Source organism: Lactuca sativa, chromosome 3 (genome assembly GCF_002870075.4).
Source record: "Lactuca sativa cultivar Salinas chromosome 3, Lsat_Salinas_v11, whole genome shotgun sequence".
Lineage (NCBI taxonomy): Eukaryota > Viridiplantae > Streptophyta > Magnoliopsida > Asterales > Asteraceae > Lactuca > Lactuca sativa.
The window spans coordinates 86,660,134-86,683,766 of record NC_056625.2 but is presented as its reverse complement, the minus strand read 5'-3'; the positions used below and the strand labels follow the sequence as shown (position 1 = coordinate 86,683,766).

The window sequence follows — 23,633 nt, the reverse complement described above, 5'->3', positions numbered from 1 at the left end:
TCTAACCGTTATAGGGACGAGTCTGTTACTCGAAGGATTATCTGAGCCTCATCACATGTGATTGTGTTCAGGTAATGGCTAACTGGCATTACAAGGAGGCCTTTAGCAGCTGAGGATCGGGTCGAGTGGAGTTAGAGATTTTCATAGGGCAAGCCTAGGATGAATGTAGCAGTGATCAGCAGTAGTGAAAGGGACCTGGTGGAGTCAAGGCAGTCCTTGGAGAAGGTACGGATAGATGTGGAAGGTAGTATGGGCCCGTACTACTGAAAACAAAGGAGCCGTACCCGAACCAAGGAAGGCTAAGATAAGACCAGGAAACTTGTAGAAGGTGTGATCCCTCCAGAGGTATCAGTATCGCTAACGGTTATTATTTATGTATTTCAGAATGGCGGTACTACGCTCGAGGCCAGCAGTTGGCAGTACAGGAGAGGGATCGGGTTCAGGATCAGGTTCCGAGCCAGTAGATGAGGGGCTATGCGAGTTCATCGCGTCAGAGATCACCAGAGGCATCCTTGAGTCGACCACCATTATCTTCGGGTCGATCAAAGAAGGGATATTGGAGTTGATGGAGGATCGCCTCCGGGCATTCAGGAGCGACATGGCATCTGGCCAGTCGGGATCTCGCACACTGTCCTTCAAGGACTTCCGGGGTAGTGGTGCGCCGGATTTTCACGGGGCGAAGGACCCCATAGCTGCCAGACGATGGATTGCAGACATTGAGTCTACACAGTTGACTAGCTTCTGCCCTGAGGGGTCGAAGGTGAGATATGCAGCAGGATGTTTGAGAGATCGAGCTAGGGATTGGTGGGAGTCTGTTGGTGACTCGTTGGGAGCCTCGGCTGTCGAGGCTATGACCTGGTTGGATTTCGTGACCAGGTTCAGGGCAGAGTTTGCGCCGACTGTCGAGCTTCAGTAGCTGGCCAGGGAGTTCCTAGATATGAGACAGACGACAGAGACTGTGGTGGAGATCACCGCCAAGTTCCAGGAGAGGGCGTTGCTGGTGCCCCAGTATGCGGGTGATGAGGATATGAGGAGGACCCGCTATTACGACATGCTACGAGCTGATATTCGGGAGCATGTCAGTTTTTCAGCTTGCCCTACCCTGGACTCTATGATTTCCAGGGCTAGGGAGAGGGAGATAGATCTGGAGCACATCCGGAAGAGGAAGGCGGAGGAGGGGCATGTTATGGGGGCTTCGGGGAAGAAGCCCAAGGGATCAGATGCGGGACCGAAAGGCCAACAGGGGCGGGGCCACTACAGGAAATATGGTAAGACGCACGAGGGAGCGTGCAAGTTGGGATCGTCAGGCTGCTACAAGTGCGGCAAGTTAGGGAACTTCAGCAGGGATTGTACAGCCCCTGCACCTGTGATTCAGACATCGGAGTTGCTGTGTTTTCACTGCAACCAGAGGGGCCACAAGAAGGCCAATTGCCCCCAGTTGACAGCATCAGCGCCGGTTAAGGCGCCAGCTCCAGCTACCCTGCGGATTACAGATGGCCAAAAGGGCATGGCAGAGGCTCCATTAGTGAGGAGCTGGGCGTTTCAGCTGACTACCGAGGAGGCACGCGCCGCACCCGATGTGGTGACGGGTATGATTCTTTCCCTCTATTTCATTTTTATGATGTTATGATATTGATATGTGCTCTGTGTATATGCGTTTGGATCGTTCCATGTGAACGATATTACTGTTCAGGTGTTGTTTGAATCGGGTGCCACCCGATCCTTTGTTTCCCTTGCGCTTAGCAAGAGGTTTACCGAGTCTTCGGGCATGTTGGATTGCCCTTTAGAGGTAGAGATTGTTGATGGTCGATCGGTGCGGGCATCATCGGTGTTCAGAGATTGTGTCATGAGGTTATTTGAGGAGCGTTACTTGGTGGATTTGGTTCCCATTCCGTTGCGTGGGAACAAAGTGATTATAGATATGGATTGGTTGAGCCCTAATGGGGCGGTGATAGATTGCACACAACAGCTAGTGCGGATCAGGATCCTAAGTGGGGGAGAGTTGGTGATCCACGGCGGGAGGCCACAGCGTGGACCCACAGTATGTTCAGCAGCAAGGGCTAGGCGCTACCTTCAGCAGGGTTGCACGGCATATGTCACGTACGTTATGGATACCCGGGAGGCGGGTAAGGCGACGGTGAGCGAGGTTCCAGTGGTGCGAGACTACACTGATGTGTTCCCGGAGGAGCTTCCTGGAATACCTCCGGAGCGTCAGGTAGAGTTCAAGATCGACCTAGTTCCTGGTGCGGCTCCAATAGCCAAGGCACCCTATCGGTTGGCTCCTCCCGAGATGCAGGAGTTGTCTACGCAGCTGCAAGAGCTTCTAGACAAGGGATTTATTCGACCGAGCAGTTCACCCTGGGGAGCCCCGATCCTGTTTGTGAAGAAGAAGGACGGGTCGCATCAGATGTGTATAAATTATCGGGAGCTGAATAAGGTAACGGTCAAGAACCGTTACCCACTCCCAAGAATTGATGACCTCTTTGATCAGTTACAAGGAGCATCTTGGTTCTGCAAGATCGATTTGCGTTCAGGTTATCATCAGATGAGGGTCAGAGAGGAGGATGTACAGAAGACCGTGTTTCGGACGCGCTATGGCCATTATGAGTTCGTGGTGATGCCGTTTGGGCTCACCAATGCTCCTGCTGCTTTCATGGACCTCATGAACCGCGTGTGTAGATCGATGCGGGATCGGTCTGTGATAGTTTTTATTGATGACAGCTTGGTTTATTCCAAGACGCAAGAGGAGCACGAGGAGCATCTGAGAGAGGTTTTGGAGACCTTGAGGAGAGAGATCTTGTACGCCAAGTTCTCCAAATGTGAGTTTTGGTTGTGCGAGGTGTAGTTTCTTGGGCACCTTGTCAACCAGAACGGTATTTCAGTAGACCCAGCCAAGGTGGAGGCCGTGATGAGATGGGAGGTTCCGAAGTCTCCATCCGAGATTCGAAGTTTCCTAGGATTACCAGGCTACTATCGGAGATTCATTCAAGATTTCTCCAAGATAGCCGTACCCGTGACACGGTTGACTAGGAAAGCCGTGATCTTTCGATGGGGGCCTGAGCAACAGGCAGCGTTCGAGATTCTGAGGCAGAGATTGTGTGAGGCGCCAATCTTAGCCCTGCCCGAGGGCGTAGAGGATTTTGTGGTATACTGTGATGTGTCTATCTCGGGCTGAGGCGCAGTATTGATGCAGAGGGGACATGTCATTGCTTATGCCTCAAGCCAGCTGAAGCCTCACGAGGCAAACTACCCGACTCATGGTTTAGAGTTGGGGGTGGTGGTTTTCGCCCTCAAGATTTGGCGGCATTACCTCTATGGGGTTCGATGTACCATTTACACGGACCACAAGAGTTTGAGGTACCTCATGGATCAGCCAAATATGAACATGAGGCAACGTCGGTGGTTGGACGTGGTGAAGGATTATGATTGCGAGATCCTTTATCACCCGGGGAAGGCCAATGTTGTGGCCGATGCGCTTAGCCGCAAGGCGGCGCTGATCAGGGATGTGTGTATGAGGATGACGGTGGTGACTCCACTGTTAGAGCTGATTCGGGAAGCTCAACAGGAGGCTATGAAGGAGGAACATCGGAAGAGCGAGCGAATAGTGGGTCAAGTCACCTCCTTTGATTATGATAGCCGAGGATTATTGACACTACACTGTAGGGTGTGGGTGCCGTATTATGGAGGCGTGCGCCAGATCTTGATGGAGGAGGCACACAAATCTCAATTCTCTATTCATCCAGGGGCGATGAAGATGTATAGGGATCTTCGTCTAGACTATTGGTGGCCCTGCATGAAGCGGGATGTGGTGTGGTATGTCGAGCGGTGCTTGACCTGCAGGAAGGTCAAGGCCCAGCATCAAAGACCGCACGACAAGATACAGCCGTTGGACATACCGTTGTGGAAATGGGAAGATATTACGATGGATTTTATCATGAAGCTTCCCAGGACTGTGCGAGGAGTAGATTCGATTTGGGTCATCGTGGATCGATTGACCAAGAGCGCCCATTTTATTCCGATCCAGGAGAGTATCTCGGCCGAAAAGTTGGCCGATATCTATATTAGGGAGATAGTGGTGCGGCACGGCGTGCCAGTGTCAGTGATATCAGACTGAGATATGCGGTTCACTTCCAGGTTTTGGAAGAAGTTTCATGATGAGTTGGGCACTCGTCTGCATTTTAGCACTGCCTTTCACCCACAGACAGATGGTCAGAGCGAGCGGACCATCCAGACCTTGGAGGATATGTTGCGGGCATGCATGCTAGATTTCGGTGGTAGCTGGGATACTTATCTTCCCTTGGTTGAGTTCTCGTACAACAACAGCTACCACGCGAGTATTGACCGTCCTCTATTCGAGATGTTGTACGGTCGGAGGCGCAGGACCCCGATATGTTGGGGTGAAGTTAGTGTTGGGTTTTGAGCATTCTAACACTCCTATGGTGTACATGCAACCCTATAAACCTTGGATCTATGTTTTCTCTATTATACATGCAAATAAGAACTTTCCAAGGCTTTAATCCTAACTAGCATATTATGATGTTCTTAATCTACAAAGTACTAGTTAGAAGACATACCTTTTGATGTAGCTTGATGTCTTCAAGCTTTAAGAGCTTAGCCCCAATAGTGTGGAAGCCTCAAGTGGAATCACAAATCACCAAGACACCTTGGAAGACTTTAGAGAATATGAATACTTGGTTCTCTCTTAGTAAAATCGGCTAGCCCTCTTAGTGTATCCACACTAGTGCCCATTTCACCAACCAAAGACATCTTTATATAGTATGGAGGATTAGGGTTAAACCCTAATACCCATGACCTTTCATTTCCTAGGATCCATGGGTTAAACACTCCATGGACTATCCATGAAAGCTTAGCCCAACCTAAATGAACTTGGCCCATTCCATATATATAAGAGTCCATATTTAATTAGTTCCTGTTGATCACTTAATTAATTATAAATTAATTCTTGATCAATACTAATTAAATAATATGATTCCATATTAATATATTAGAACTTATAATATATTAATATTAATCATAAACATACTATTCTCAAAAGATTATCCATATAAATTGTGTCGGTGAAGTGCAACCCAAATGGACCATGCCGGGTTGGGTCAAGTACATACCAAATATAGTTATGGACTTAGACATTAATCCAACAGTCTCCCACTTGGATAAGTCTAAAACTATTATTGCGTATGACTTCAAACCTAACTGGCAATCGTAGCTCTTAAAGCTGCTGTCGAACTCTGATCTTGTCAACGAACTTGTCCATTAGATAAGGGATCATATATTCCTCCATTCTAGATATCATATGGACTGAGACATGGATTATAATCATTCTCTCTGTCCATTTGTTGTTTCCCGATTTCTGATTTATGACGACTGACTAATTGAACAAATCAAATTAGTCCTGGCCCGGCCGAGCACTTCCATTTGTCATCATCAAATCATCGAGGGGCCCACAGATATCGCTTTTATCCCGAAGGTAAAAGGAATGGATAAACTTCGACTCATATGGCTTGTTCTACCACTTGTTGAATCATACACAAAGGCACGTTTTATAGCACCGAGTTACCAAATGCATTTTCGTGCTATCAATGTACTATCAACTCATAGTAACAACTCATATCTCTAGGTTTGAAGAATATAAGATATTATCGTCTCATGATCACTCGTGATAAAATCCATGAAGTGATTCCAATGAGCGCGGGTTGAATCCAATACTCAGAACTTATGAGCACTCATGAGTGTTGTAGACTTGTCCAACACCTTAGACCTCTACAACCCATCATGACAGTCTTAATTCATATCTACTTCCAACATATGACCGACTGTGGATGGTTTGAATAACTTAGTCATTCCGGAAGAATAACCCAGTTTATTCGGGAAGTCAAAACATGCAAAGTGAAACACAACAATAATTGAATCCAATATGGTCTCAGAACTTTTGAATATAAATAAAACACCTTTTATTTATCACCATATGATTACACATTATTCATTGTATACTGTTTCAGCTATCAACTTTAATCTTGAATTTAAAACAATAGTTGTCCCATGCTCCAAGCATGTACACTATGTTTTCTTAAACACTAGTCATGCCACACACCAAGTATGCATACTATGTTTGTCTATGATCTTTACTTTGTGAACTAGATCAATTGAACATAACTTCAATGATTCTCTTTTCACACTCCCAAATCCTTACTGCAAATGCAAGAATTCCAAATTCATGCCATTTACAGAAATCTGTTAGATTCTAAACTTATATGCATTGATCCTCTTGTAACGATTATGCACAAAGTCACAAAGACTTGGCAACAATCATTACAGAGTATTCCAAAGGAGATCAACTCCTTGGAAATATCCTTCTTGCATTAAGTTTCCTTAATCTTACACAGATTGAAAATTCTAACTTTGAAACATTTCCAGATTCCATTTTGACTATCACTTCTGAACAAGAGTTGCCTCCTTACAGATTATGTCAATATGGTCCTTCCAGAATTATCACTATACTTCTAATTGTCCTTGAGTAACCAATCTTTGGTAAACCTTAGATTGTCCTTGACAATTGTTTAATCCTTTTAGTCATATCCAGTTCTAAACCTTTTCCCTTCTTAATGCCCCAGGCATTTGGAAAATTTTAGAACGGATGAATATAGCACATGTAATCGATCCTATATCCGAAGCGTATGGGACACGATTCATGATGTCTTACACAAAGACTAAACCAGTCTTTTGCTATAATATTTCCATTTCAATTTGCCAAGTTCTCATAATTCAGATTATGAAAAGGGATGCCGTAATCATAATCGAATTTTAGAACGCAAATAATGGACCCATATACAGAATTTCCTTATGTTGAGCCATTCCAACATGAAATTCATATATATCCTTGACTAAATGATTAAAACCTCACGATCTAAGCTTATAGATTTGAGATGAAGTATAATTTCCTCTCCCTTAATTATAACAAAACAACCTTTTCCCAATTGAAACCTTTTGTTTTCTATAATTAACATTGCTAGCTTGCAATACTTATCATAATTATCATGCTCCCACTAACATGATGATTATTAGCATAACACTTATGCTCCCACTAGCTTTGACATGTTCTCAGAAATCACCTGGACTTCTAGAAATCAATACTTCATTGACTTTCTTACCAAAGTTCAGATTTCTGATACTAGATTGTTTTGATAAAACTTTATCAAAATCATACACCTTCCCTTAGATAGCACACTTGTGTATCTAAACAATTATGAAGAGGGATGCCGTAATCATAATGTTTAGACCTTTTCGCCACTTCTCACAAGTCCATATTAGTGTGCCGGTTAACCACACGCGCTCCACTAACGACTTTGAGAATGCAAATATCACAATTACTATCTAGATAAAATCTACTTAGTGAAAGTGTTTCCTCACCATCATTTTCACGAATCGGAGAGAAACCTTATGACACTTAGATTTAATGGTGTATGTGTTCTTATCCATGTGAATTGTCAAAATCATAGTCACAAGACAAGGATAATGACAAATCCAAACTCATATGGACCGAACTCAATCTTAACTTCTTGCCACCTGGCAGCTCAAGGGCCTGCCATTGCTTCCAAGTTGTTGTGCAACAAATTGAGAACTCTAAGAACTCATATGCAAAGCCAACTTTAACTGGAATGGGCACAAAATATGTCAACACGACAGGTTATAAACCTAAAGTTGTGTGCTAGTGAAGAAATTCAGGTTTTATTCTTGATTAGTTCTTGAGACTTTTAAGACTCCTACTGTCCTCTTGACCTATAAGACTCCCTTGTCAAATATCCAAGAGATAGTGTGGATTCTAACCAAGACAAACACTTCACACAATTGGCCTAAGTTGGTCTTTGTTTTATCCAAAACATCACAACTTACCAATCTCAAATGTACAAGAGTAGAAAACTTTTACTCTTACATTTGACAAGTGTTTTAAATCTTCTTTAAGACATGTCACTCAAGTTACAATCTTGGAGTATGACTCTAAGACTTGTATTGGAACGAAGTATGACTCATCTTCCATTTCAACAATTCAAGATCCCTCTTCTTAGTCATAAGAATGCACTAAGATTTCCTTAGAGAACTAATTGTGATATGGTTTCTTAATCATTAAGATGATCACAAAAGCTGATACTAAAGTACTCTCCCATCTTTTCAGATATGAGAAACTTTTATCCTTCTGCCTAATTTGATTCTTCTTATTCGCTCTGCCATACATTGGAACCTTTTCCAATGTCTCAGAGTTACACTTAAGCTTGTAAGTATAATCATATTTACTGAGCTTTAGTAAACTATGACGAATAGTCTTATCAATCTTTTGTGGTGGACTTAATCAGTGCACAAGAATGTGTACTCGATCCCTTAGTCCTTTACTTGACTCACACATCCATGTGGCCGAGTAATTAGTCTTAATTTTCCAAAACTTGAAAGTTCTCATTCATCATGCTATACAACTTGCATGATTCCAAGTTCCGGTCCAATTGAAACTTGGGTGATGAGAATCTTTCCTTATTTGGTAAATCTAGACATTACCACAAATGAAAGAATCAATTTCATATTTCCACTCTTGCTCTTAATGGAATCATATAAGCAACAATTTTTCCTCAAAAGCCATTGTAAGGATATTTTAAAATAAATAAAATCAAAAAAATTTTCTTTTATTTTAAAACTTTGCGGAAAAACTTATCCTTACAATCCATATGAAAACTTGTTGTTATCTATTCCTAAGCAATATCTCATAACTCCTAAGAAGTTGCTCAAGAATCCGATCTTCAAACTATGCGATAGAAATCCATCTACGCCATCAGATTCAGCATATTCTTTCTTTAAGTTTCTTCACTTTTCTTTGATTCTTAAAACATCACCATGTGACCCAGTCACATCATGTATCGAGAATCTCAGAATAGAAACTTAACAGAGTTAGATAGTGGAATTTACCTGAAGTAGAGTCAGACTTATTGACTTTAACATCCTTAGGTAAATTTTGGCAGCTTCGCAACCAATGCCCCTTTCTTTGGCAATACAAACATATGGACCCTTTGATAATGGTACACGAGACTATCACAGACTTAGCTTTTCTCTTTACCATTTGGTCAACCGAGTTGACTATGGCCGATCCCTTTCCATTGGGAAGAGAATGCTTTTCTGGATTTCCTGTGTCACTATTGTCAATGTCCATAAAGTTTTTAGGAAGTTGATCTTAGCAAACAGATAAGATCATTAAGGGTCTTGTCATAGTCTGTTTCATAGGTGTTCCAAAAGAACTCACTATGTGACTTAGAAAGTAGTTGAACCACCAACTTTCTCAAGACTTTGACACCCAACTCTCCCGGCTTGTCAATATGTGACTACATCTCCAAGATGTGATCACACCTAGACCTTGCCTTGCCAATAGGGCTTGAGTGACCTTAAACTATTCAAGAACTTGTGGGTTAGGGAGAATAATTAGAGGAGGAGAAAGAAGTATGATATCCATGGGACATCATCTTCATTAGGAAACCTTGTTTCAAGAGATTTGGGAAGATCATAAGTGTCTAAACCAGACATCTTTTGGGAGATATTCAAGATAGTTGATCTTAAGTCCTTAATATGACACCCAATATGAAATATTAAGGCTAGGACCCAACAAACTATTTTATAACTTAGAAGAGGTATGCCGTAATCCAAGCTATAAAATATTTGAAGGTAGGTGAATGACGATTCACCAATTTCCACCAAGATAAACGAAATGTATTATTAGGTTTTAATTGGTTTTGAAACTCCTAGATCTTTGAGATTCATTGAACTTTTCAAAGGCATGTTTCAATCTCGAGTGTGCCCTTCAGGTTTTGTGACTGGGATGCCGAGGATCACAAAACAAGGTGTGAAGTAACCATGCAAATCACTTGGTACCCTTAATAAATTACCCCTCAATCGATGTGTCGGTTAACCACACACGCTCCATCGATACTATGATAAATATTAAGTCACCCTTTACCTACCTTGTTAAGTCCAAGTTAGTGTGCCGGTTAACCACACACGCTCCACTAACGACTTAGACAAAGTGTAAAGTGCAATTTCATGGATTAGCACCTTATTCACATTTTTCCTAAGTAACTAAGATTGGGTATTATTAAGAGTTTAGTTACTTAGTATTATCATTAATACTTTTAATGAAGGGAGAATTCTAGTCCTGTCAAACCCGTTCGGCTAACGACCCTCCACCGGTCAAGCAAGCGGTGGGTGAGAGTGGACACCCATTAAGTTGCCATTTTATAGGCAACAACCTTATACCCACCTTATAGACCGGCTTCGTGAATGAGGCGTACTAGCGGTAAGACTGACTTTACTCTTATACATATATATATTATTAACTTATAATATTATAAAGTATAAGGGTTGAATTTTAACTTTTAAAATTCTAAGGGCTAACTTGGAATTAAAGTATTCATAAAAGAAAACTTTACAAATTCCAAAACTTGAGGGCAAGTTTTGAAACTATTCAAAAATAATTAATTCCATAACTTATGTGTTTAAAGTAGTTTTAATCCAAAAACTCTTCAAGTTCCATAACTTGAGGACAAGTTATGGAAGACTTTAAACTAATAAAAGAATTAACTTTTCTTTATTTTATAACTTATGGAATTAATTAAGGTTACACCTTTTTTTTTATTTTATTTTATTTTATTAAATGAAGAGACTCTTGGTCCTCCATAACTTGAGGACAAGTTATGGAGTCATAAAACCATTTAATTAGAACTAGACTCTTCATTTTTGTAACCTTTGCCAATTTTTATGAGTTTTATGATTCTTAAATGTGACTTTTCATATAACTTGAGGACAAGTTACAAAAACACATTTTAGAATCAATTCTTAGATTAATTTGGATAAAAACCAACTATCACATAATTTTATTCATTAATCTAAATTCACTCATAAAACAAGGTAACACAAAAAACTTTTGGTGATCCATAACTTATTCTTAAGTTATGGAATCCTTTAAAACATTAACACCAAATTTTGTAACTCCAAAAAAACTTTGAATCAATTTTTTTTTTTAAAACCTTTTCATATCCATAACTTATGGAGGTTTCAAAAAATAAAACTCTTTAGATCAAACTTTTAAAACTAATAAAATAATCATATTATTTTATCTTTTATTAAATTTGACCTAATTCAACTCATAAAGCAAATTATTCAAATTTTACAAATAATTAGTTTTTCACACGAACAAGTAATTATCTTAAAATTTGACAAACTTCATGTTTTTTTTTTCTTTTTTTTTTCCAACTTTGAAAATAAAATATTTGCATCAATATAACAGAAAACAACCCGTGGCTCTGATACCACTGTTGGGTTTTGAGCATTCTAACACTCCTATGGTGTACATGCAACCCTATAAACCTTGGATCTATGTTTTCTCTATTATACATGCAAATAAGAACTTTCCAAGGCTTTAATCCTAACTAGCATATTATGATGTTCTTAATCTACAAAGTACTAGTTAGAAGACATACCTTTTGATGTAGCTTGATGTCTTCAAGCTTTAAGAGCTTAGCCCCAATAGTGTGGAAGCCTCAAGTGGAATCACAAATCACCAAGACACCTTGGAAGACTTTAGAGAATATGAATACTTGGTTCTCTCTTAGTAAAATCGGCTAGCCCTCTTAGTGTATCCACACTAGTGCCCATTTCACCAACCAAAGACATCTTTATATAGTATGGAGGATTAGGGTTAAACCCTAATACCCATGACCTTTCATTTCCTAGGATCCATGGGTTAAACACTCCATGGACTATCCATGAAAGCTTAGCCCAACCTAAATGAACTTGGCCCATTCCATATATATAAGAGTCCATATTTAATTAGTTCCTGTTGATCACTTAATTAATTATAAATTAATTCTTGATCAATACTAATTAAATAATATGATTCCATATTAATATATTAGAACTTATAATATATTAATATTAATCATAAACATACTATTCTCAAAAGATTATCCATATAAATTGTGTCGGTGAAGTGCAACCCAAATGGACCATGCCGGGTTGGGTCAAGTACATACCAAATATAGTTATGGACTTAGACATTAATCCAACAGTTAGCCAGAGGGTCATGGGGAGCATTGAGGTGATGCTTAAGACGACTGAGTGGATCCAGCAGGTTCGAAGCAGGCTTCAGACGGCACAGAATCGGCAGAAAAGTTACGCCGACAAGCGTCGATCAGACCTGGAGTTCTAGGTCGGGGATATGGTTCTCCTGAAGGTGTCGCCTTGGAAAGGCGTCATTCGATTCAGGAAGCGGGGCAAGTTGAGCCCGAGATACATTGGTCCATTCAGGATTGTAGCCCGGGTGGGCAAGGTGGCATATAAGCTGGATCTGCCAGCCGAGCTCAGTCAGATCCACAATACTTTCCATGTCTCCCAGCTGCGGAAGTGTGATATTGCCATATTTATACTTATTTTTAGGCAATATTTAAGTACATTTTTATTAATAAATTGATAATATGTTTAGAATAATGATACTTATGACTTTAAATTGTTATTTTCAGTCAATATAAAGGATTTTCAAAGAGTGGGGCCAAAAGTGCCAAAATGTGGAACATGGGAGGCTTGAAAGACAAGAAAATAATAAATTCACGATAAACACTCAATTCACGACGTGGTGATGAAGCCCACGACGTGGCACGGGTGTTCCAGAAGATAGACATCGCGATGCGGAGGATTTCCTTGAAGGATACGGATTGCTTGAAGCCCACAACGTGGCGCATCTGGCCACGACGTGGCGCGGGTTTTTGAGGATTATATAAGTCCTCCTGATTATTACGAAAAGAAGAAGCTTTTGGCAGAAGAAAAGAGTTCCAGGAGACGATTAAGAGCGAAAGAAAGGTTCTGGAAGAGGATTTTTCACACCAAAAGGAGTAAAGGTTTATATTTTAGTTAAATAAGAACATGTCTTTCATTATTTTAGCTGTGTTGGTTTAGTTGCTATGATGAGCAGCTGAATCTAGCTACTCTTGTTTAGCTAGATGAAGCTTTAAACTTATGAATAGTTATATGTTTATGGATTAAGTTTAGTTGGTAAAAATTGCTTGTGTTTGATTTGTATAACCTAGCATGCTATTATTAGTTTGTCTAATTGCTTGACTGCATGTTCTGTGTAGCTTAGTTACCATTAAACTGCATGAACCTGTTTACCTAATGATTTAGTGAACATTGAATTGTTAGAGCTAGGATTGACCAATCTTAGTTAGTAATTAGAATAAATAAAGCTTAGTTGTGTTAGAGAACGTGTATTGTGATCATAATTGCGTTTATACAACAAATCTTACATAGCATATTTACATTCATAATTAGTTCTGTGTTTAATTATGTGTGAACATACATGATTTGACATGAATTACTTAATTATTGGTAAGTTAAAACTAAATTACTAATACAACTAAAAAACCAACTTAATAATCCGTATTCATTAGCTAGCCATAAGGGAGCAGTGGATTCAAACTAAACAAGAGTGTGTTTTTATTTATTGAGTTTGATTTAAGTTCATCTGATCTTGTAAAACCAGATAAAACCCTTTTTAAATTTGTCAATAAATTAGGTTAATTTAATAGTAAGTAAATTAATTAGAACACCGTTCCCTGTGATCGACACCTGACTTACCTAAGCTATACTGTAATCTGACTAGGTATACTGCCTATAAGTGCATAGTTAGTTAAGTTTGTTAGGTTATAAATATTAAAATTAGTGGGTACTTTTGTGCACATCAAGTTTTTGGCACCGTTGCCGGGGAACGACTTAGTTTTTAGCTTATTTATTTGCATTAAATTGATCGATCCTTTTTGTGGAATAAAAATCACAAAAAGTTAATTTTTTTCAGCAAAATAAAAAAATTTCTGTCAGACACAGAGTCCACGACGTGGCGTAATACTTGCCACGACGTGAACAGATAGAAAACTCAAATTTTAGTTTTTAGTTAGTTTTTCTTATTTTAGTTCAGTTTTACGTTTTTAGTTTAGCTAGTTGCAGGAGTTCATGACCAGAAGCTCAAACACACACTTGGTGCCACCACTTGAAGACCCCGAGTCTGCACTTCACAAGAAAAAGACGTCCTTGCAAGAATTGAAGTCAGCTTTTTCTAGGAAGTCGGGAAAAAAGACAGGAGAGTCAAGTTCATCAGCAAAGCACAAGAGCAATCCTGAGCATTTGGACCATACACCCGTCCAAACCGAGTCCGAAAGCGATACCGAGCCAGAATTTGAAGAACACACGAGCGAACCTGAGAACGAGCCAAGGAACGAGATGGCAGCGATTGAAGAAATATCCATGGGAGCTTACAAGAAGCGGATCCGAGAAGATGTGGGTCCCGGTTTAGTCCAACCCGCAATACCTGCCACTGCCACATTCGATCTGAAGGGACACATATTGACCCCACTGAAGGACATCCCATTTTTCGGGAAAGATCATGAGGATGCTTTTAAGCATCTAGATGAAGTCAAAGACATTGCGGATTACTTCAATGTCCCAAATGTCAACAGAAACACAGTCTTGCTTAGGATGCTTCCCATCACTTTCAAAGGAGCTGCTAAGGAGTGGTTGAAAGCACTTCTACCGGGTACAATCAGCACTTGGGTTCAAATGCGTGAGCAATTCCTGGACCAGTTTTGCCCGCCATCCAAGATAGCGAAACTCAAGAAGGCGATAGCCAACTTTGAGCAACAGTCGGGGGAGTCACTATACGAAGCATGGGAGCGGTACAAGGGCTTGCTCAGAAATTGCCCTCAACATGACCTAAATGTGCAACAAGAGATGTCAATCTTTTATGATGGGGTTAGGACAACTCCTTGATTCTCAAGGACCGTTGACAAAGAAAAATCCAAGGGAGGTCAAGGAACTAATTGAAGAATTCGCGAAACACTCTCGCGAATACTACAACCCAAGGCAAGATGGAATCAAAGGCGGTGGATGGGCCCAAACTGAAGAAATTGCAGCTGTCATGGCCATGCTGAATAACATGGATCACAGGATAACACAAATGGACCAGTCGATACATGCTATAAGAGTAGGGTGCGAGAGATGCAGTGGTCCACACTTGACCAAGGACTGCAATGTAGATGAGTTTGGGAACAGAAAAGCTCAATTGTGCTACTCTAGTGGGGATAATTTTGATGAGGACTGGAGGAAACCGAAGAACGAGTGGCTGCCATATGAAGAGTATAAGAAGCAAAAAGAAGAAAAATATAGGCAGACAGGTCGAGGCCTTTATCAAAAGGAGCAGCCACCGGCCGAGAAGAAACCCGACCTAGAGACCATTTTGATGAAGTTTATGGAGGCTTCGGAAAAGAGACACGATGCCACTGATTCCGCCATTTTGGAACAACAAACTTTGATAAAGAACCAGCAAGCCTCCATCCATAACCTTGAAGTACAATTTGGTCAACTAGCCACTCTAGTTCATGAAAAATTGTCCCCGAAGAATCCCGAAGTAAAGACCCAATCTCACGTAATGGCCATCGATACTGAAGAAGATGCAATATCTGAGTTCCTGGAGGCATTGGAAGAAGAACCGCAGCAGCCCAAGAAATCAAGCATCGAAAGTGGAAAAATTGCTGAACCAGGCTCACCACGACGTGGCACTCCTCTGGCCACGACGTGGCGCATGTCTGATCAAAACCCCTTTGAGCCCGTTCCACCTTATCAGCCACCTTTTCTATTTCCCACCCAAGTTGCACTTAGTCTACTGGAGAAGGAGCATTTAGAGTATGTAAAGCATGTGAAGGGAATCCCAATTAATACCCCCTTTGTCGAGTCCTTATCCAAAGCACCCGAGAACCAGAAATTACTGCAAGACTTGATAGACACTCGAAGGCAATTAAAGAAGCAGTCTACATTGATTCTAAGTGAACAAACTTCAAAAGTTGTGTTGGGAGAAACACCAGAAAAGATGGGGGATCCTGGACGCCTCACTCTTCCATGTGAGTTTGGGAATAAAATGAACGTTAATGCTTTAGCCAATTCTGGGGCTAGCATTAATCTGATGCCTTTTTCATTTTATCAAAAATTGGAGATTCAGAAGATGAAGGCTACAAAAATGAAGATTCACATGGCGAATCGTTCGGTGACACAACGTCGTGGCATCGTGGAGGATATTTTGGTGAAAATTGGAAAATTTGTTTTTCCAATAGACTTTGTAGTCTTAAACATGAAAGAAGATTCGGATGTTCCAATAATCCTTGGTCGGCCATTGCTTAACACTGCTGGAGCCCTTGTTGATATCCGCGAGTCTAAGCTCACTTTAAGGGTTGGAGATGAACAAGAAGTCTTTGGGATAAAAGATGACTTTCAAGAAGATAAAGAAGAGGTGTTCACAATTAATGAAGAGAATGAACTAGAAGAACTGGAAAAGCTTATGGAAGAAGAGATAAAGGCAGTTCATCAAGTCAAAAGGACAAAATCGAGGGCATTTGTTCCGTATTTGATTGAAGTCATAGCTTACAAGACTCCGCCTTCTTGGGTAAGCGAAGAGGATGAGGAAATGACAAGTGATGAAGAGGAGGTCACTTCAAGAGTAACAAGGCCGGTGGTGAAAGAGGAGGAGAATACTATGGAGTGCAAGGAACAAACGAAGGGCACAAAACGCAAGCTTGAAGAAGATGGAAAAGCTAAAAACGAGAATTCAAAGAAGGCATATAAAAGACGACTTCAAGCTTACAAGCGGCGGTTCAAGGAACAAAAGATCCTGGTGGTAGACTCTTCCGAAGATTCAACGTAGAAGGCACGGAGTCCAGCTCAAGACTCTAAGAAAAAAAAGCGCTTCTCGGGAGGCAACCCGAGCTTGGTTTGCATTTCCTTTTCTTTTCTAATTTTTTTGCTTTTAATTAGGAAATACATCAATTCATCATCTAAAAACTGATAATTGGTAAAGAATTAGCTGTGGGGAACTTTAAATAATGAATGAAATACAAAGTAATTAGTTAATATGTTAGACTTTATTAAAATTTTGCATTTGGCAGTTTCCACGACGTGGGCATAGCCAGCCACGTCGTGGGTTGAAATGGAAACACAGGACTATAAAGCGGATTTAAGGTCCACGACGTGGGCATAGCCAGCCACGTCGTGGCCTTTAAAAATCAGGGGGGACCATTTCCTTAAAACCCTTTGACCAATAAGCCCCAATCATACTTAGAAGCTGCCGCATGAACGGGAACAACATAACCCCACAACCAATTTCTTAATCTACTTCCAATTTCCTTGCAAGATCTTGCCAATTAATCTACTTGGTATGTGTTTTACTTATTATTTTGTAGTTAGTTCTTTCAATTTCAAGTTTTCATGGTTAGGGTTTGTATGATTCACGAAATTGGTTGAATCTAGTGGTTGATTTTAGGTTGAATATCCCCTAAATGTCCATAGGAACAAACCCCAAGCATTAATTTTAGTAGAAACGGCATGCACATAGACCGATCTAGAAACTGTGACCGATCGCGACCCACGACGTGGCGTAGCCTGGCCACGTCGTGACTTCTGTGAAACAGGTTTAAATTTGTAACAGCCCGGAATTTCAAATATTGATATAATTATGTTTTGGGGGTGTTTTAAGAAGGGACTCGGCGAGTTGGAGCCTTGACTCGCCGAGTAGGAGCACAGACCGGGTCGCGGGTTCGCGACTGGACTCGACGAGTCCGATATGGACTCGGCGAGTCTACGCTGTTTAGCGAAAACCCTAACCGTTCAGGTTTGGGACGTATAAGAGGCACTCATTGGCCGTCATTGTTCAGTTTAGCCTTCTGGGAAGAACCTTAAATCGAGTGGGTACATTCGGAGCAAGGTCTTAGGGCCATTATTGATCTTGGAGGAATTGTTGTGCAAGAAAGAGAAGGGATTGGCTAAAGGAACAGCAAGGGAGTCACATTCTGAGGATTTGGGGACACAGAGGATGCATTATTCAGTGCATTGGTGACTATCTAGGAGTGGAGATCGTATCAGTGATCGGAGCAGCTTGAGCTATCTGTTCAGTCGGCAGTTTCGAGGTGAGTTATCCTCACTATATCGCTAGGGTTTATGGCACTAAGGCCGACCCGTTTATCGGATGGAAATCCGGGTAGTTGTAAGTTGTTATATGTTATGAGCCGGAAGGCATTACTATGTGGATAGGAAGGTCATGGCCTGGAAAGACGAATGTATGCATTTAGTATGTTGACTGATTTATAGAGTAATGTTATGACAGTGACCGGCTAGACCGGTATCTTATAAGAGTAATGCTATGATATGTGATATGTATGCTATATGTGGTAAGCGATTTGTTATATGTGTGCTATGTATGTCATGGGCCGGAAGGCGATTATATTATGGGCCGGAAGGCAATATGTTACGGGCCGGAAGGCGATTATGTTGTGTGACGGACCGGAAGGTCAGGGCCTGGAAAGGCGTATATGTGGTTGGTATTCTGGGGGTATCTCACTAAGCTTTCGGGCTTACAGTTGTGGTTTTATGTTTCAGGTTCTCAAGAGTCTGTGGCAAGGCAAAGGCGTGATCGTACCGTTCCTCGCATTGATGTTTTATAATATGAACCTGGGAAATTACTCTGTTTAATAATGTATTGAAAACCTTTTTGTAACAACGTTAATAAAATGGGTGATTTTGAAAAGTTTTAATTGTTTCGAAATTTTGGATGTTACAAGTTGGTATCAGAGCCTTGGTTTGAGTGAATTGGGGAAACATTCGTGTGACTCCAGTCTCAAATCGAGGAGGATTTTAAAAAGAGAAATTAAAATTAGAAATCAAAATGGTTTTCAAATTTGGTAAAGGAGGACGCGGAGGTACGATCAGCCGGAGCCAGTAAGTAACCCCAAGATACCATACTTGATATTGTTTATTTGAGCTTGATAGCACAGCATGCTAGAGTTAGGCTAGGGATCTTCAGGAATTCATGATAATGTTGCCTGATTTGTGATGCCTGTAGCCTAGGGTCCCTTATGGGATATTCTCAGTGTTCCTCTAGTGGGGAGGGTTGATAGTTGTTATGCATGTTCCCTAGGGTATTGTGGTAGTACTTCATACAAATATGGGTAGGTGTGGAAGGTAGTATGGGCCCGTACTACTGAAAGCACAGGACCCATACGCGTATCAGGGAAACCATGGTCTCTAGGGTGGGGTTGCGAGAGTTAGATCCCAGGATTTTGGGAAGTATTTGAGATTGGTAGGGTGTCTTCATTATGGAGAACTCGAGGCATGACGATAGTGGATCCGGATCAGGGTCGGGAGCTGGAGAACGAGTTCCGGGTGGATCGGTGCCGTCGGAGGTTATCGATCGGACGAGCACGAGCGAGCGGGATGCGAGGATTCGCGAGATCCTGCGTGATGAGGTTGCTGCATTGTTACGGGCTGAGTTGCCAGAATGGTTTGGGTCGATCAGGACCACTATGATTGAGTAGTTTGATGAGCGATATGCGGCTCTCGCAGAGACGGCTGCCACGGCAGTTACAGCGGCTGTAGCAACGGTAAAGAAAGGGGCTAGTCGGGGTTTTCAGTATCGGGATTTCTATTCTGCAAGCCTTCCACATTCGATGGAGTTCAGGACCCGATTGTTGCTATGAGATGGTTATCAGACGTGGAGGGGTATTTCTCCACGAGTTTATGCCCTGCTGATCAGAGGGTGAAGTGTGCTCTGAACCTGTTGAGGCTAGGAGCGAAGGATTGGTAGAGATTGACTACGAGGTCATTTTCCGATGCACGGAGGGCTGCGGTTCATGGGATCGATTCAGAGAGATGTTCAGTACTCGCTATGTTCCGCGGGATGAAAAGGAGAGATTGGCTCGGGAGTTCCTCGAGCTGAAGCAGGATTTGGAGTCGGTGACTGAGATCACCGGGATGTTTATTGAGAGGGCGATGTTTTGCCCTGAGTTCGCTTCGGGGCAGGCTCAGATGTCCCGATATCTGAGTATGCTCAAGAGGGATATCAGGCAGTTCGTGTCTGCGCGGAGGTGTGAGACCTTGTTGGAGTTGCAGGAGGCCGCCATGTGGCGTGAGTTAGAGGTTGAAGTTGCAGTTGCGTGAGCTGAGGCAGGCCCCGATGCAGTCGCAGTCGGCGCCGAAACGGTTCAGGACCGTAGATGTTGGAATGGGGGATCGGAGCGGCCACACTTGTGGGAAGTGTGGGAGGGGTTACACCGGAGCTTGCTGGTCCGGTGGTGCATGCCGCAAGTACGGAAAGGAGGGGCACGGTGCACGGGATTGTCGGCAGTCAGTGCCAATTCGGGATTTGAGGATTTGTTATCAGTGTCGGCAGGTTGGACATTTGAGGGTCAACCGTCCACAGCTTTCTGCAGGACCGGTGCAGGCTCTAGCACCGGCCACCTCGAGGAGTTCAGGAGGAGGACAGGATGGAGCGGAGCTCAAGGACTCAGGGTCGTGCTTATCGGCTTGCGGCGGAGGGAGACGGAGCAGTGCCGGAGGCAGCTGCGGGTATAAGGCTTTCTTAATGTCTTGATTGGCTTGTGTTGATTGTGACGTATCGTTCGTGCTGGTATTTCGTGTGGATTTTGATGCGGTATTCGTTGTTTCACGGGTTGGGCATAGTTACGGATTGGTACTTCAAGTTTTCGCTTTGGCATTGTTGTTCCCTGATGGATTGGTATGGTTATAGTTTGGTGTTTTGGTGCCGGTGGTCCTGTGCGGTTTTCGACGTGGTATTCATCCTTTGGCAGGCTGTGGGTTGGTTACGGGTTATTGTTTGGGGATTTCGTTGGTCATCGTTCGTGAGGATTTTTAGTGGAAATGCGGCACTGGGTTGAATGTCGGGTAGCAATTGCAGTCGTAAAAGGGATAATGGAAAGACCGGATTCTTTTGAGTGGATTGATCAGGGAGGAGATGTGTGTTGCCGAGGGTCGATTATGCTGGTAGGAAGCAGTCAGTGTGTAAATGTTCTCTTTATGCAGGATTGTTTTGAAAGGTCATTAATGACGATCGATGGCAGTTAGTCAGTGCTTTAGTGGGGGAGAATTGGAGAATTCTCCAGGAGATCGATGTGTATGTGAAAGTGCTTAGCTGTTGGGATTCAGCAGTGTTGTCAGCTCAGAGTATAGGCCGACGAGAGCGGGTGTCGAGTATGCGGGGCGGGATACAGACCTAGGGCATTTGATTGTGGAGGCCTGAGAGGAGGCCGGGATCAAGCTTGAGTAAGTAATTGGGGTTATGCGATCAGAGTATTTGTATGTTTGAGGTACGTGATGAGTTGTACTGCATTAATCCCACGGGATTATGTTGTGCATGTTTCTAGAGCTGGAACCAGAAGGTTCCCAGCGTTAGAACCTGAGGGTTCGCAGAGTTTGGGTGTACGGACCCACAGAGATATAGCCTCGAGTGGCTAGTATGTGTTATGAGAGTCGGTCCAGTCATGCTGGAGACTCTGTTGGTATTGCTGGATCAGTTTGAGATTGCGGATCGTGTATGTTACAGTGTGATTGCATTGGAAGGTCTGGCCCCGGGTTAGTGATCTTGTTAGCTGAGGCAGTGATTTTGATGAGTGGAGAGAGTGCATGGGATTGAGAGCCCTGCAGTGAGAACCAGAGTATGTGAATAGCAGTCACGCAAGAAGGGTGGTGTCGATTGGGGCAAGCACCGTCGCACCGGTTGGAGTGGCATTATGGCCAAGAGGGTCCATTGGAAGGAAAAGAGAAAGGTGTGTAACTCCGAAAGGGGGTGCAAGTTCACGAGAATGAAAGCTGCAGAACAGAGTTATGGTTAGAGTATTTCGAGTATGGCTTCGAGCATCGTGTTCGCGGCAGCGAAATAGGAACCCATCCGGGTTGGGGATGTCTGTTGAGGCTCGGAAGGGATGCAGAGGGAGAGAGAATCTTAAATTTCCAGTGTGATTCTGATCAGGGTGTAAGGTGGATGTAGTGGTTCATCTTGGGAGATGTTCGAGGATATCATCAGTGTATCGGGTCTTCTAACCTGCGGGTGTTGGGGTTAGTTCAGCATGTGGGTGTGATGACAGGAGGAGAACTTGTGAGAGTTGCTCTGAGGGTGAGAATGGATCTCTCAGTCGGTCCGGAATGGACGAAGTGGGCTTTGGATCGGGGATCCGGTGATTCTTAGTTTCCTAACTCTTATGGGTCGAGTGATTGTGGAGATTTTGAGCAGAGTTGCATTTTGGGTAATTCTCGGTTACAGAGAGCGATGGACAGTACAGAGATCGGGCTTCAGTCGACAGAGCAGATGAGTCAGAGGTTATTGACCGCCCAGAGGCGACAGGAAAAGTTATGCAGACAGCCACCGATCCGAGCTTGAGTTTCAGGTCGGCGACTTCGTACTCCTGAAGGCCTCCCCTTAGAGAGGAGTGATTCGATTCAAGAAGAGGGACAAGTTGGGGCCCCGGTACATTGGGCCTTTTCATATGATTGCGGGGGTAGGCCGGGTAGCCTAGCGGTTAGAGTTTCCCTCGGATTTGAGACAGATCCACGACACCTTTCATGTGTCGCAATTGAGGAAGTTTATAGCCGATAAGTCGGCAGTGGTTCCATTAGAAGACATTCAGGTGGTTGCAAGCCTGAATTATGCCGAGAAGCCAGTGGTCATCAGAGGACGGAAGATCGAGGTTCTGAAGTATAAGGAGATACCTCTAGTGTTAGTTCGGTGGCAGCACCGGAGGGGATCGGAAATGACCGGTGAGCTGGAGCGTGAGATGCGGGAGCAGCATCCGGAGCTAGTTTGCAGAGTGAGACTTCGAGGGCGAAGTCTAGTTCTAGTGGGAGAGAGTTGTAACAGCCCGGAATTTCAAATATTGATATAATTATGTTTTGGGGGTGTTTTAAGAAGGGACTCGGCGAGTTGGAGCCTTGACTCGCCGAGTAGGAGCACAGACCGGGTCGCGGGTTCGCGACTGGACTCGACGAGTCCGATATGGACTCGGCGAGTCTACGCTGTTTAGCGAAAACCCTAACCGTTCAGGTTTGGGACGTATAAGAGGCACTCATTGGCCGTCATTGTTCAGTTTAGCCTTCTGGGAAGAACCCTAAATCGAGTGGGTACATTTGGAGCAAGGTCTTAGGGCCATTATTGATCTTGGAGGAATTGTTGTGCAAGAAAGAGAAGGGATTGGCTAAAGGAACAGCAAGGGAGTCACATTCTGAGGATTTGGGGACACAGAGGATGCATTATTCAGTGCATTGGTGACTATCTAGGAGTGGAGATCGTATCAGTGATCGGAGCAGCTTGAGCTATCTGTTCAGTCGGCAGTTTCGAGGTGAGTTATCCTCACTATATCGCTAGGGTTTATGGCACTAAGGCCGACCCGTTTATCGGATGGAAATCCGGGTAGTTGTAAGTTGTTATATGTTATGAGCCGGAAGGCATTACTATGTGGATAGGAAGGTCATGGCCTGGAAAGACGAATGTATGCATTTAGTATGTTGACTGATTTATAGAGTAATGTTATGACAGTGACCGGCTAGACCGGTATCTTATAAGAGTAATGCTATGATATGTGATATGTATGCTATATGTGGTAAGCGATTTGTTATATGTGTGCTATGTATGTCATGGGCCGGAAGGCGATTATATTATGGGCCGGAAGGCAATATGTTACGGGCCGGAAGGCGATTATGTTGTGTGACGG

At 42.8% G+C, this 23,633-nt stretch overlaps 1 non-coding gene across 1 annotated transcript; it reads right to left on the bottom strand.

The window, feature by feature from the left end:
- Nucleotides 1-14,700: 14,700 nt before the first annotated feature.
- On the bottom strand, nt 14,701-14,807 carry LOC128133142 (small nucleolar RNA R71). Its single transcript, XR_008231320.1, has one exon. It is a non-coding gene; the product is annotated as a small nucleolar RNA R71 (small nucleolar RNA).
- Between the last annotated feature and the right edge of the window lie 8,826 nt (nt 14,808-23,633).